Below are 12,079 nucleotides of genomic sequence, written 5' to 3'. Positions count from 1 at the left end.
CCAAACAAATCGAAGTAAATTCTTGTAACTTTAATTGCAAAATTATAAAAATATGGGTAAAAAATTCAAACTCAGTGTGAACCATTAAATGGTCCCAAACTTTCGTTGCTTACTATCCACATACTCAGCGAGCACTATGAAGTTTTTATTACCCAAAGCAAACAAATCGAAGTAAATTCTTGTAACTTTAATTGCAAAATTATAAAAATATGGGTAAAAAATTCAAACTCAGTGTGAACCATTAAATGGCCCCAAACTTTCGTTGCTTAGCTTTCATATACTTAGCGAGCACTATGAATTTTTTATCACCCAAACCAAACAAATCGAAGTAAATTTCCGTAGTTTTAATTGCAAACTGGTAAAAAATGGAATCTAAACGTGAACCATTAAACTGTCCCAAACTTTCGTCGCTCACTGTTCGTATACCGAGTGTCCACAGAAGACGACGTAACAGCGACAAGAAAAAAAAAAAAGTGAAGTATTACACTTTCGTCTGCCTGTATCGCACGATTCCTTCTTTTCGCCAATTTTACGCCAACTCGGCCGCGACAACGTGACTGCGAAATGTAAACAGTTCGATCCCCGGGTGTCCGGTTTTTTTCCCTCGTTTTATATTTACGACCGCGAACTACGGATCGGCCTACGTTCCTTTCTAAACTTTCTCCCGCAACGACGGCGACGCACGATCGCTTAACGCTTCGTATACAGAATTTTTTCCCGGCCTCCCGATCGATAAGACACACCGAAAGCTCGATTTCGCCGCCCCGTACCAATACCCTCTTCTCTGCTCGCGAAGAGATTTATATCGATCGTGAGCTCCTGTTCGAACGCTGCCATATTAATTTCCACTCCGTTATCGTCGCGTTTCTTCTTTTTCCCGCTTGGAAAGGGAGAAATCGGGCTGTGTGGATATTACCAACCCGACGGTTCTCTTCGATTCTTGTCCTCGAATAGAGTGTTATTGTCGTAACACAGTCGTTTCCAATGAATAATGGTTTCGCGTTCGAAGGAGTTATCGATCACCGTTTGCAACGAGAATCGATTAGAACTTACGTGTGTTTGTGCGAATGGTTTCTGTGATATCACGCGAGGCGTTGGATCGAGGCGCGAAGAGCGTGAATTCGAACGATCGATTATCGAATGGAGCGTGCGCGTTGCAGCGTGCGCCACGTCCCGCGTCGCCGAGAAACGTACGAATAGAAAGCGGTTTCATGGATGACCGTGTTTGGCCTCGATCAACACGGACTCTCCCTTCATTTTCCGTGACAGCTGCCAGCCCGAGCTTCCGCGAGTTTTTCTTCGAGTCGCGGAGGAACCGGGGGATCCTCAGCTTCCGGTTGACAGACGAGGTGAATCTTGCCAAGTGCTTGATACGAGAGAAGTTCCATTGTGGCGTGATGCTTTTCGTGTATGAAAATTGCGCTCTGCTGTTGTCCTTTTTATTTCCAATTTCTCTCCCCGGAGGTGAAGACTTTTAATATTTATTATTGATCTTGAGGGTTTTTCTTTTCAATTTGGGTGCTTTGCGATTTAAATTCTTTATTGTGTATTACAGAGAATTTATTTGGTAATGGTAAATTTCATTTGCTTGTCATTTTTAAAGATTTTCAATTATCGTCGAGGTGTTTTTTAAATTTGCGTGCTTCTTATCATCGTTTCAATTTTGATCGTCGAGTTTAAATTTGTGCTCCTTGCAGCTTACCTGCTCGAAAATCGTAAGAGAAATGTTTTTCTCGCTGTACGTTACGAGGAATTTTTTTTCCCCGGCCTTGGTGTAACGAGGCGAATTTGCAGCGCACCACTTCCCTCACCTTTAATCCCCCATTAAATACCCCGAAAATTACAATCCTGAAACAAGAAGGCAGGCCATCGACGAAACAAACTACAGAAGTATATTAACGTCACAAAGGCAGATAAGACTAACGTTACATAATTACGAGAAAAAAGGCGGACGAACTTTCGAATTATCTCCACGTCACGAACAGCCATATATCATCCCGAAACCCGCAGACATCAGATTCCAACGGTTCATACCGCTTCTCTCCTTCGTAAATCACTCTCATTAGTATCTTTACTATAGCGTTTCGTTTAATGAAAAGGGTACCTTTATGCACATACATATATATCGCTGTTCGTAGGATTCTAACCTCTGATTTATACGAAAAATCAGTGCTCGATCCGGAGCTTAATCAAAATCTCCGTGTAAAAACAATCTTCAATTACATACTTGACGATGTAGTAACGGGCCAGTAAAATCAACGGGTGTAAGTAGCAAAGTGAAATAAGAAAAGGTGGAGGAGAAAGATCGTAGCGAAGAAGAATGGATAAACGAACGTCTCCTGCGGAGATGAAGAACGCGGAAGCGAGTGAGAATCGGTTGATAGGGTGCATTGTCGTCCCTCTCTTTCGTTCGAACTATCGTCGAAATTACATCGGAGCTGCTCGTAAAGACTGTAAATCTCGGTCGTTTCACCGCGAGACGTCGGAGAAAGTGAATAATTAGAAGGCGCCTTAAGGCCTTAAAGGCCTTTAAAGAGTGAGCGACGAACGGTGCGTAACAGACGTCTCTTGGTGCACCGCTGTGAGACTCCTTAATTAAGTGGATCTTGTTAATTCATGCGTTACCGTGACGAACGCTATTTTCACCGAGTTCGTCTCTTTTTTTTTATGCGCGAATTACTTATTTTTTCCGCGATTTGGAAAATTTTTAAGGTAAGATTCGTCACGTGGATTTTGTCTTCTTTTTTTATTCGCGAATCACCCATTTTTGGCGCGATCGGGATAATTTTTAAGTTAAGATTCATCTCACCGAGTTTATTTTCCTTTTTAATTCGCGAATTCTCTATTTTTCGCGCGATTTGAAAAATTTTCAGGTTAGAATTCGTCACGTGGATTTTGTCTCCTTTTTTTATTCGCGAATCACCAATTTTTGGCGCGATCGGGATAATTTTTAAGTTAAGATTCATCTCACCGAGTTTATTTTCCTTTTTAATTCGCGAATCACCCATTTTCGGCGCGATTTCGAACATTTTTAAGTCAGAATTCCAAGGAAGAAGACTCTTTGGTCGCGTTGGCAGTACAAACTTTTATTATCGCAAATTACGCGAACACAACGCGAAGACTTTGGCCAGCCTCGCTTCCTCGCGTTAAAGCAAAGTCACTTAAACGATTCTGCCTTCGAACAACGTTGCATTCACCAATACGTGAAGTCATCGAGCAGATTACACCACGTGTGTGATAAAGGAAATGAATAGTGTACTCAAATTTGACCTCGGTGTCTTCGTTACTTCCATAATGATAAGGTTTAACACCTCGTCAATAAGCCACACAAAAAAAAAAGGAAAACCCTCCTCTTCTCTCACAGTAGTAATTAACCATCTTAACTCCTCGTGGAATTATACTCGTGAAAAAAAAAAGAAAAGAACAAAAAAGAATCACCTTCACGGTGAATTTTTCTCCAGTCATAAAACGTCGGTTCATAAAACACGTAACGAAGGACGCGTTGAAACCGATCGACAGACCGATTCCACTTGTCGTTCGCCAACGATTAGTTGCATAACAATAATGACACAGCGTATGCGTCGAAACGAAGTATACCTGCTAAATCAGCATATCGACTTGTATTGCGTGATGTGTATTATTCGATATCACACCAATCGGACAACCATACCCGACACGTGTCGACGTTTCTTAAAATCCCTTTTCTTCGTTTATTCAAGTGATCGTTAAATAATAGCCCCAAACACAATCAGTATAACGATTCCAGTACCTACACGTTTCGTTCTTAATCTTTTTGTCCTTTTCTCGTTGGAAACGTTGCGTTATCCTGTGTACAGCTACGTTTCCATTGCACAATCGACGGTTATGAACACGTACGAATACACAGAGGCGCGTTTTATTGCGTAACCGGCATACCTCATTGTTAGCCTGGACTGTTTGTAGCGGAGGAAACAGTCTTATCAGGTGAAGAAAGAACGAGCACTTTCCTTTTGTCGGCTGACCTCATCCCACGCCGCCCTGCCATAACAGAATTTATGTTTTATTAAGCGTGCACTGTGTTAAGGAACCAAGTCTTGCCCCGTTTCCAACGGCCGCTTGTTTGCTATAAGATCGCGCGCGATAAACTCTTGTTCCAAGTGCAGCGTGTTTAGCGTTTAGAATCTTTATTGGATATAATGCCCGGCCGGGACCGGCCGAAAATGGTAAATTAGATGATTACGGGTTTCGAAGGTAGATGTTGTTAGGCGTTATTAAGTCTAAAGTGGATGTTACTTAAGTTGCGGTAGGTTTAGATGAACGTGGGCCGTGGATGAGGATGATCTAACGTCGTTGCAGTTTGGTTAAATTGGACGATATTTGGGTCGTGTGATGTCTGACTAGTGCAGGCTTTGACTACTTGAAAATTCTGTTAAACTTGGGATTTGTTAAGTTACACTTTGATTCTGTGTTTGAATATTTGGGGGAAATTTTGTGGTCGTTGGAATTGCAAAGTCTAGTAAACTTCAGATTTTTAATATGTGGAGATTGTGTTAAATTTAAGTTAAGCTTGGAATTTATTAGATTTAACTCTTATCAGGCCAGATTACACTTCGACTTCAAATTCCAATATTTCGTGAAAATTTTATGGAAAATACAACTTTTTCCAGGTGTCAGAATTAAACAAAATTTTAGCAAACTAGTGACAGTAAAAAAGATTGAGTTTTTAAATATTTTTTGGGTCATGGGTTCTCTCAAGCTTGGAATCCATTAGCTTCGTCTCTTATCAGGTCAGATTACAAATTTAAGATTTCAAATTCCAATGTTTCGTGCAAATTTTACGGAAAATACAACTTTTTCCAGGTGTCAGAATTAAATAAAATTTTACCAAACTAGTGACAGTAAAAAAGATTGAGTTTTTAAATATTTTTTGGGTCATGGGTTCTCTCAAGCTTGGAATCCATTAGCTTCGACTCTTATCAGTCCACACAAAACTTGTACTTCAAATGTAAATATTTCTCAGAAATTTTATTACCATTCCACCAACAGAATCTCACGAACTCCACTAAACTTCAGATCCATCTGGCCAAGTGGCGAACTGGACGAGGAAAGTCGGGTCTAAATCAAGCCCTAGCAGACCTCTTCACAGTTTCGGTTATTTTCGATCTGGGTTACGCTCTCCTGGACTCACCTTAAATCGTTTCCAACCATTTCCATGCTTACTCGTCGCGTCTAAAAAAAAAGAAAAAAAGAAACAGCATTTCCCATTAACAATGCGCGAATCGAAGCGTCTCGCGACGTGTTACGCCATGGCCCCGTTTAATCAGCCAATTAACGCGTGCACGCTGGCTTAATTCGTTCTCGCGAATGGCCTGGATCGTGCACGCGGGGAATTCGCGCACAACGATATTTTCCCAGACTGCGCTACACGGCAACGAGAAACGCGAGAAGAAATTGGCACACTCTAATGAACCTGCAATGCGCGGAAAAAAAAAGAAGAAGAAGAATGAAGAATCGAGGCCGCGCTCGCAAAATTCTTCGAGTTACGTTCATTTGCATCATAATGGCAGCGAGCCTCTTTATTCGCGTCCTCCAACTCGATCGGTTACACATTCTTCCCCCCTTTGTCCATTTTCTTCTTTCCTCCTCTTTCTCGATGTTCCTCCTTTTTCTTCGAGATTTCTTCTTTTTTATCACTCGTCGGTTTTCAGGGGAAATAAGTGGCACGTCCCTAATAGGTACGCTTTCACTGACCACGATGGCCACAATGAAGGCACGACGCGTGGCTACGTGGCTGATCATATTAATTTGCTAGAAAATCCGGAGCATCGGCTTGGCCACGTCCTCCGTTCCTCCGAGAAGTTTCGTTCTTTTTCCGAGCCAGCGATTCGAGGACGTCGCGCTCGACGCTTTAAAGTGGCCCAGCACCGTTCGCGAGAACTCTGTTTAGAAACTTCGCGAAGAGTGTTTCAGAATTTTTATTCGAAATTAGAAAGAAAAATGAACGAAGTATCTCGCGACTTCGGAAACACTATTCCACGAAACTACACCGAAGGGAAGGAAGAAGAAAGCCCGTAAGCATCGTTCTTCCGCGATTTTTCCCCCGTGACAACCGAAATTGCCTCTCAATCTACGCCCTCCCCTTGACTTCGAAATAAAATTACCCACATCACGTGAAATCGTTCCGTAATTCCACGCGAGATTATCCAGGGCACAAGGGCGGATCCTGGGAGCGCGATCGAGCGAAACCGGTATCAGAGAGAACTTTACGAGTTTTTAATTGAACAATATTGAATGAAGACAAGACGATTCCAGGATGAGTCTCTCCCTCTCTCTTCGCGTGTTCTTGTTAAACATCCGTGGAGGAGAAAAAATGGTAACTCGTGCAGGATTTCTGCGTACATACGAGTCGAGTATTTAACGAGCACATTTCTACCGTGTAACGACAAACCACGTCGAGGAGGACGAGGGACGTCGAACGTGGGCCACTTGCGAGCGCGGCTTAAGGCCTGCCGCTGCTGCGAAATGCATTTGCTTACGGCTCGCTCACGTACGCCCGTATAAAACGGCGCATTATTCGCGAGTTATCCCCCGTACGCACGTCGCTGCCTCTCTTTTTTCTTCCCTCCTCCCTTTGTGAGCAGCCTGTTAAAGCCTGAGGGCGGCCCTTCCTGCACGCGTCCTTCCTTTCTTCTCTTCCACCCCTCTTCTTCTTCTTCTGCTTCTTTCTCTCGATTTTTTCCCCTCCTCTTCTCTTCTTCTTCTTCTTTTTTCCTCCTCTCCCTCGTTCGTCGTCCCTCTTTCTCGCGTATTTTTATCCACAGTGGTCTCTCCTCCTCGTCGCCAAGGCGCCCCGGGAACGTGCGACACGTGCAAATGCGACGAGTCGTCGATCCACCTACGCGTCGCCTAATCGATTCGCGTATTGTTGTCCGCTGGGTGGGCTTCGCTGGCTCGATGAAAGGTTGATCGGCGTGGAAAGGAGTGTCGGGTGCTTGAAGCGTCGGTTTTCAAGGATCTGCGGTTACTCGAATCTTCATTTTGTAATTTGCGATTTTTTTATTTTGAAAATTTCAAAATTCTTTTCTTTATTAATAATTGCGACGTCTATCTCTGTTAGTGTAACACTGTAACTCTGAATTTTCAAGACTTTCGCTCTCTGATTATTTCTCTAGGATTCTCTGAATTTACACTCTTCAGTCTCTCCCTCCTATTTTTAATCATTCTACTTGTCGCAATCGTATCCTATATCATCGAAGGTTTTAATTTCGTTAATTTCCTAATTTTGCGAGCACCACGAGTTCCAAAATTCCCATTTCATTCCTGCGTCTATTAGTGTAACACTTTAACTCTTAATTTCCAACACTTTCTCTGTAACTTTCGCTCTCTGACTATTTCTCTAGGATTCTCATTCTTCAGTCTCTCTCTTCCTTTTAATCATTCTACTTGTCACAGTCGTATCATACATCATTGAAACTTTTAATTTCGTTAATTTCCTAATTTCGCGAGCGCCACGAATTCCAAAATCGCCAATTCACTCCCGCGTCAAATTCGAATTTTCCAAGTTTCCCTGAAACGGCGATGGAAACTCCGGTACCAGTTTTCACCGAGTTCCCCTTAACCAGCATCAGCTAGGTTCCCTCATTTGGCAACCTTCGTTTCGCTTTCCATCATCGGAAGACGAAGAAACTGGCTCGGTAGTATACTTACTCCGTGAACACTGGTCTCTCTAGAAACTAGTAACTCACCGTTTGATAAATGGCGACGCGTCGAGCCGACGAAAATTACCAGGTAGCCGGCTGGCTTCTCTCTACCTGATTTTCTCCCCCATAGAGATAGTTACGTACATTGTATATACCATGAACTGAAATTCACGAGAAACATTGGTAACGAAAAGTCATTTATTTTCCTGTTTAGTCAGACCGGCGAACAGATAGGAATTCGAGTCGCGGAAAGCGAACCAAAGGCGTTCTAGGGTCAGACAACGAAACAAAAGGTCTGTTGCTCGTGCTAGGCTAATTATCGATAAGGCAATCAATCTCTGGAACGCGCTCAGTATTACCAACCTCTTTCGGTTACGAGAGAAAGCAGTTTTGATTGGGTCTGTGTGCTTGTTCCTTGGACCTATTTATATTCTCCTTCGCTTTTAACTCTGTGCACATTTTCGAGGAAATGTCGCGTGAAAAATTTATTCGTTCGTTTGGACGAATAGGGTGAACGAAGGATGTTCAACCGAGTGTGGTTAGGGAGATGGTAAAACTGGAGTTCTGGTTTCGAGCAAAGTTTCACGGAAGTTGAGGCTGTTGTGCGAGGGAGTTTGGGTCATTGTCTCGTGGTAACTCGATATTTTCACGTTCGATAGGGGGATGGAGCGAGTGAGGTTTCAGGTAAACGAACGAAGCGACCATTGCTGGTTCGTCCAATCAGTGGAAGGGTTAAGAGAGCTTTCGGGGATGTAAAAATGTGCAGATTCTAGGAATCAGGTGAGTTCGTAGCTGAAACGAAAGTGTTCCTTAACTTTTTTAAAATTGAACCTGAAAGAATATGATTGATAAATTTGAGAATAATCACGTGGAACAAGTGAAATGGAACTGTTGCTTAATTCTATTTAGAACGATTTTGCAATTCTTCGCGATGCTTATCGAAGTTGAATCCGAGGCGATTACGAGTTTTATTTGAATAACACGAATAATTAGCGCAATTAAGACACGTTCTCGCTATCCTCCTCGTCGTATCGATGGAATAATAAGAGAAAACACTTTGAACGTACTGGAAGTGTAACGCGTCTGTTCCGCGGAACACGAGGATCGTTTTATAGCCGTGATTTTACAGGCATGTTAAAGGCGATCGATAGGTAGCTCGAATTAATACGATTAACGGGTATTTAATACCGCGATACCAACGAAGCCAGCCTTCCTATCGTCGATCGAGACCACGGGTCGAACGGATAATCAAGTTTTCACGATGCGATTAAGCGGAATGTTTACCAACCTGTGCCCACGTTCCACGAGTTATTGTCGACGATTAACATAATTTTATGCGACGTTAATCGCTCCACGTGAAGATGGTCGCGCTGTAATAAAGTCCCCTGGAACGTGACGTTTAATTAGGACTTATAACCGTATCCTCGTTCCTCCTTGATCTGCCCATTAACATCATTTTTCTTTCTGGAATGTTGTTCCCTTATTTTTTGGGGGGAATTTTCTAGGAGATTAGATTGTTTTGAAAATGGTAATGTAGCCTGGTACGAAAATAAATTAGGAATTTTTGAAATCGTTGGAAAAATTAACGAACGGAAATCTCGAGCGGTAATTGTAGAAACAGCTTTGAAAAGGGCTGGCGATTATCAGGGCAACGATCTCTGGAAAGTGAAAATGTCGAGCTGGGGCCATGTTCGAGCCAATTAGCGAGACTTTATTCATTTGCACGGCTTCGCCGTGCCATAGCTCGCTCGCTGACAATAGGATTACTCGAATCAGTGATCGAATGGCGACGATCGATTCTTTAATACATTAAGCATCACCCTTGGAGGGGTTGGGATTTAGATTGTGTTACCGTGGATCCGTTTAGCGGATCATTGGGGAATCATCCACTTCTGTTTGATCAGATTTCTCTGCTGGCTCTGGTTCGTTGATTGAAATTGCTGGATTAAGTGAATTATTCGCTAAACTTATACATTCAACATTGTAAAGTGATTCTCATAGAATATTTTACAATTATGCTTCATTTATAACAGCTTATAATAGCAAATATAAGTGGTTATGGATAACTTTTTTATGCTGGGTGTGCAACAATTTGATGCGGTAGCAATTTGCGCGGAAACACAAGTGTAAAACGGGCATAATGTACTCAAAACAATTTTTAAACCCGATTTTCTCAAAAACTAAGCTTTGGATGAACCAATTTTATTTTACCATTCATTATGCTACTTGTCAGAACTGTTCGCGAACAGTTAGCAAGCTGTTCGCAGATTTTTCGCGAACACCAGTGTGAAACCGGCATAACGCAACGAATTTTTCAAATTCGATTTTCTCAAAAACGAAGCGTCCTATCGAAAAATGTTATTCTTCGTTTATTGTTCATTTTTGCATAAGGAATCATCCGCCGTACCGTTCGTTACACTCCGTGCACTTTGTTCACGTCCGAGTGTCCAATCCTCGAAGACGCGTACATACGGCACTTCAGAGCGAAAGGGTTAATATTCCTAGGTTGTTTCGTTGTGCACACACGCGTTTTGAGCATGCTCGTGTCACGACGTTATTGGGACACGGTCTGTTTCCACGGGGTTCCCGTTTTCCTACGGAACAAGCCGTGTTCAGCTCGATCCTTGGACTCTTGTAGTCGCCGCTAGGTCCTTGGACACCGCCTATAGCCGGCCGCGAAACATTGCCGCTATTCGGCCGCGGCAAAATGCCCACAATGTTGGAACACGAGTGTGTCGTGACTTCATCGTCTGGTACCTCGATGCCGCCTATTGTTCTATGAATAGAGCTCACCTATCTCTTCCCTTTTTAGCTCTCTCGCGCCTTTCCTCTACCGCTTTGTCCACCTTTCACCGCGAACCCACCAATATTTTCCACGAATTACATATCCGCGCGTTTGAAATTTTTCCGTGACACAGGTTAAATCGTTGGGATATTCGGGTCACTACCGACAGAGAATTCGCCGTCGGTATTTTAGAGAAAGCGAGAGAGAGATACACTCTCGAGGAGAACCTTCTTTCGCGCCAGGTGTGTAACTTGGCTGAAAAAAATTTTGATCTAACTGTGATTTGAAACGTCGAAACAGAGACTGTACAGGTAGAAATGTAAACTGTTCGAGAAGTTTTTCACGACGACGGTTCTGGGACACGGAGCAAAACTGCTTCTCTCCCCGGGTGTACGCGTATGAAATATCGTGACACGCGAGTCTCGGCACCTACCGTGAGGACAGAAGATCGAATCTGATCTGCGGTAATTCGATCGTGAAAAGAAGGAGACAGACAGAGAGCTGCGAATCGGCAGGCTGGTATCGTTTTCTGCCACGTTTTGTCGCGGCATGGTGTTAAAATTCTTCGCGCTGCGTATGTTGCGACACCGACACCCGGGAACCACTCCGTTTAATTCCATTTCGTAATTGTAACTACGTACATACGTTAGATCACACCTTCTCCACTTCCTTCGTCTTTCGATCTTCGGGTAAAATAGAGAAAGTTCTTGGAACTTTTCCTAATCGTTTCACCGTCTCGCACGTCTCTTCGAGGTAATACCTCTTCGTTCCCTCTATTAAGGACAATTCTCATGCCCCTCTTTGTTCGAAACGACCCGTGACCTTTCGTTTAAGCCGGAAACGCGAAGCAGGAAGGGCTGGAAGTTGCGTAAACATGCTGTCAGATGAGTCAAACCGTGGAATTCGTGGAAACACGTTCCCAGTTTTCTCTCCGCGGTTCTTCGAGTTCGTTATCGGCAGCATTATAGGAGAAATTTCGTTGCACAATCGGAACACACTCGTCGGATTTCTCGGTTAGGATAAAAGCGCGCAAAAACCTCTTCGTTGATACGACACGATGCTGTCCGGGACTCGGTGACTAGTTCGATCAGAAGAAAACCCTCGTAACAGGGCAAGGAGGATCGGTGCTCCTCTGCGGTGAATGGCGTACGATCCGATGTTATCTCTTTATTGCATCGCCGACTACGTCTTCGGTTCTTCTCCGCGGTAGTTTCTGAAAATCTGATGCGAATCTTCTCGTAGATCGTGGAAAATTGGAGATTTAGCGATATACGGGGTCACTAATGAAATTTGAAGTGTTTTTGATCGATTGTGAAAGGTGTGCCAAGTAAAATTGTCCGTGAGAAGAAAATCTGGTAAGAAAAATTCATTTTAATTGCAATTTGTCTAAGTTTGTTAAACTGAAGATTGCGAAATTTCATTAATCTACAATGCATTAGCTTTTCTTACTTGATATTGCGCTAAAAGGGTAAATAGTTGACGCTCAGATGCACAGTCAGGAAAAGAAATCACAATGGAGGGATTAAATAAAAAAAAAATTGGAGATATTGCAGTATGAGGAAGTGTGCTAGGAGTGGGGAGAGAGTAGAGAGAGTGGGGGTAAGTGTGGAGTAGC

The 12,079-nt window shown here is 43.1% G+C and overlaps 1 protein-coding gene across 1 annotated transcript in view; it reads left to right on the top strand.

Moving 5' to 3' along the window:
• The window catches only part of LOC108570944 (protein outspread), a 223,782-nt gene that overhangs the window by 53,648 nt on the left and 158,055 nt on the right, over positions 1 to 12,079 (top strand). The gene's annotated exons all lie outside the window — the stretch shown is intronic.

This window comes from Habropoda laboriosa, unplaced genomic scaffold (genome assembly GCF_001263275.1).
Source record: "Habropoda laboriosa isolate 0110345459 unplaced genomic scaffold, ASM126327v1 scaffold15, whole genome shotgun sequence".
Taxonomy (NCBI): Eukaryota; Metazoa; Arthropoda; class Insecta; order Hymenoptera; family Apidae; genus Habropoda; species Habropoda laboriosa.
Note: the sequence above shows the minus strand (reverse complement) of the source record. Positions and strands in the feature narration are given on the sequence as shown.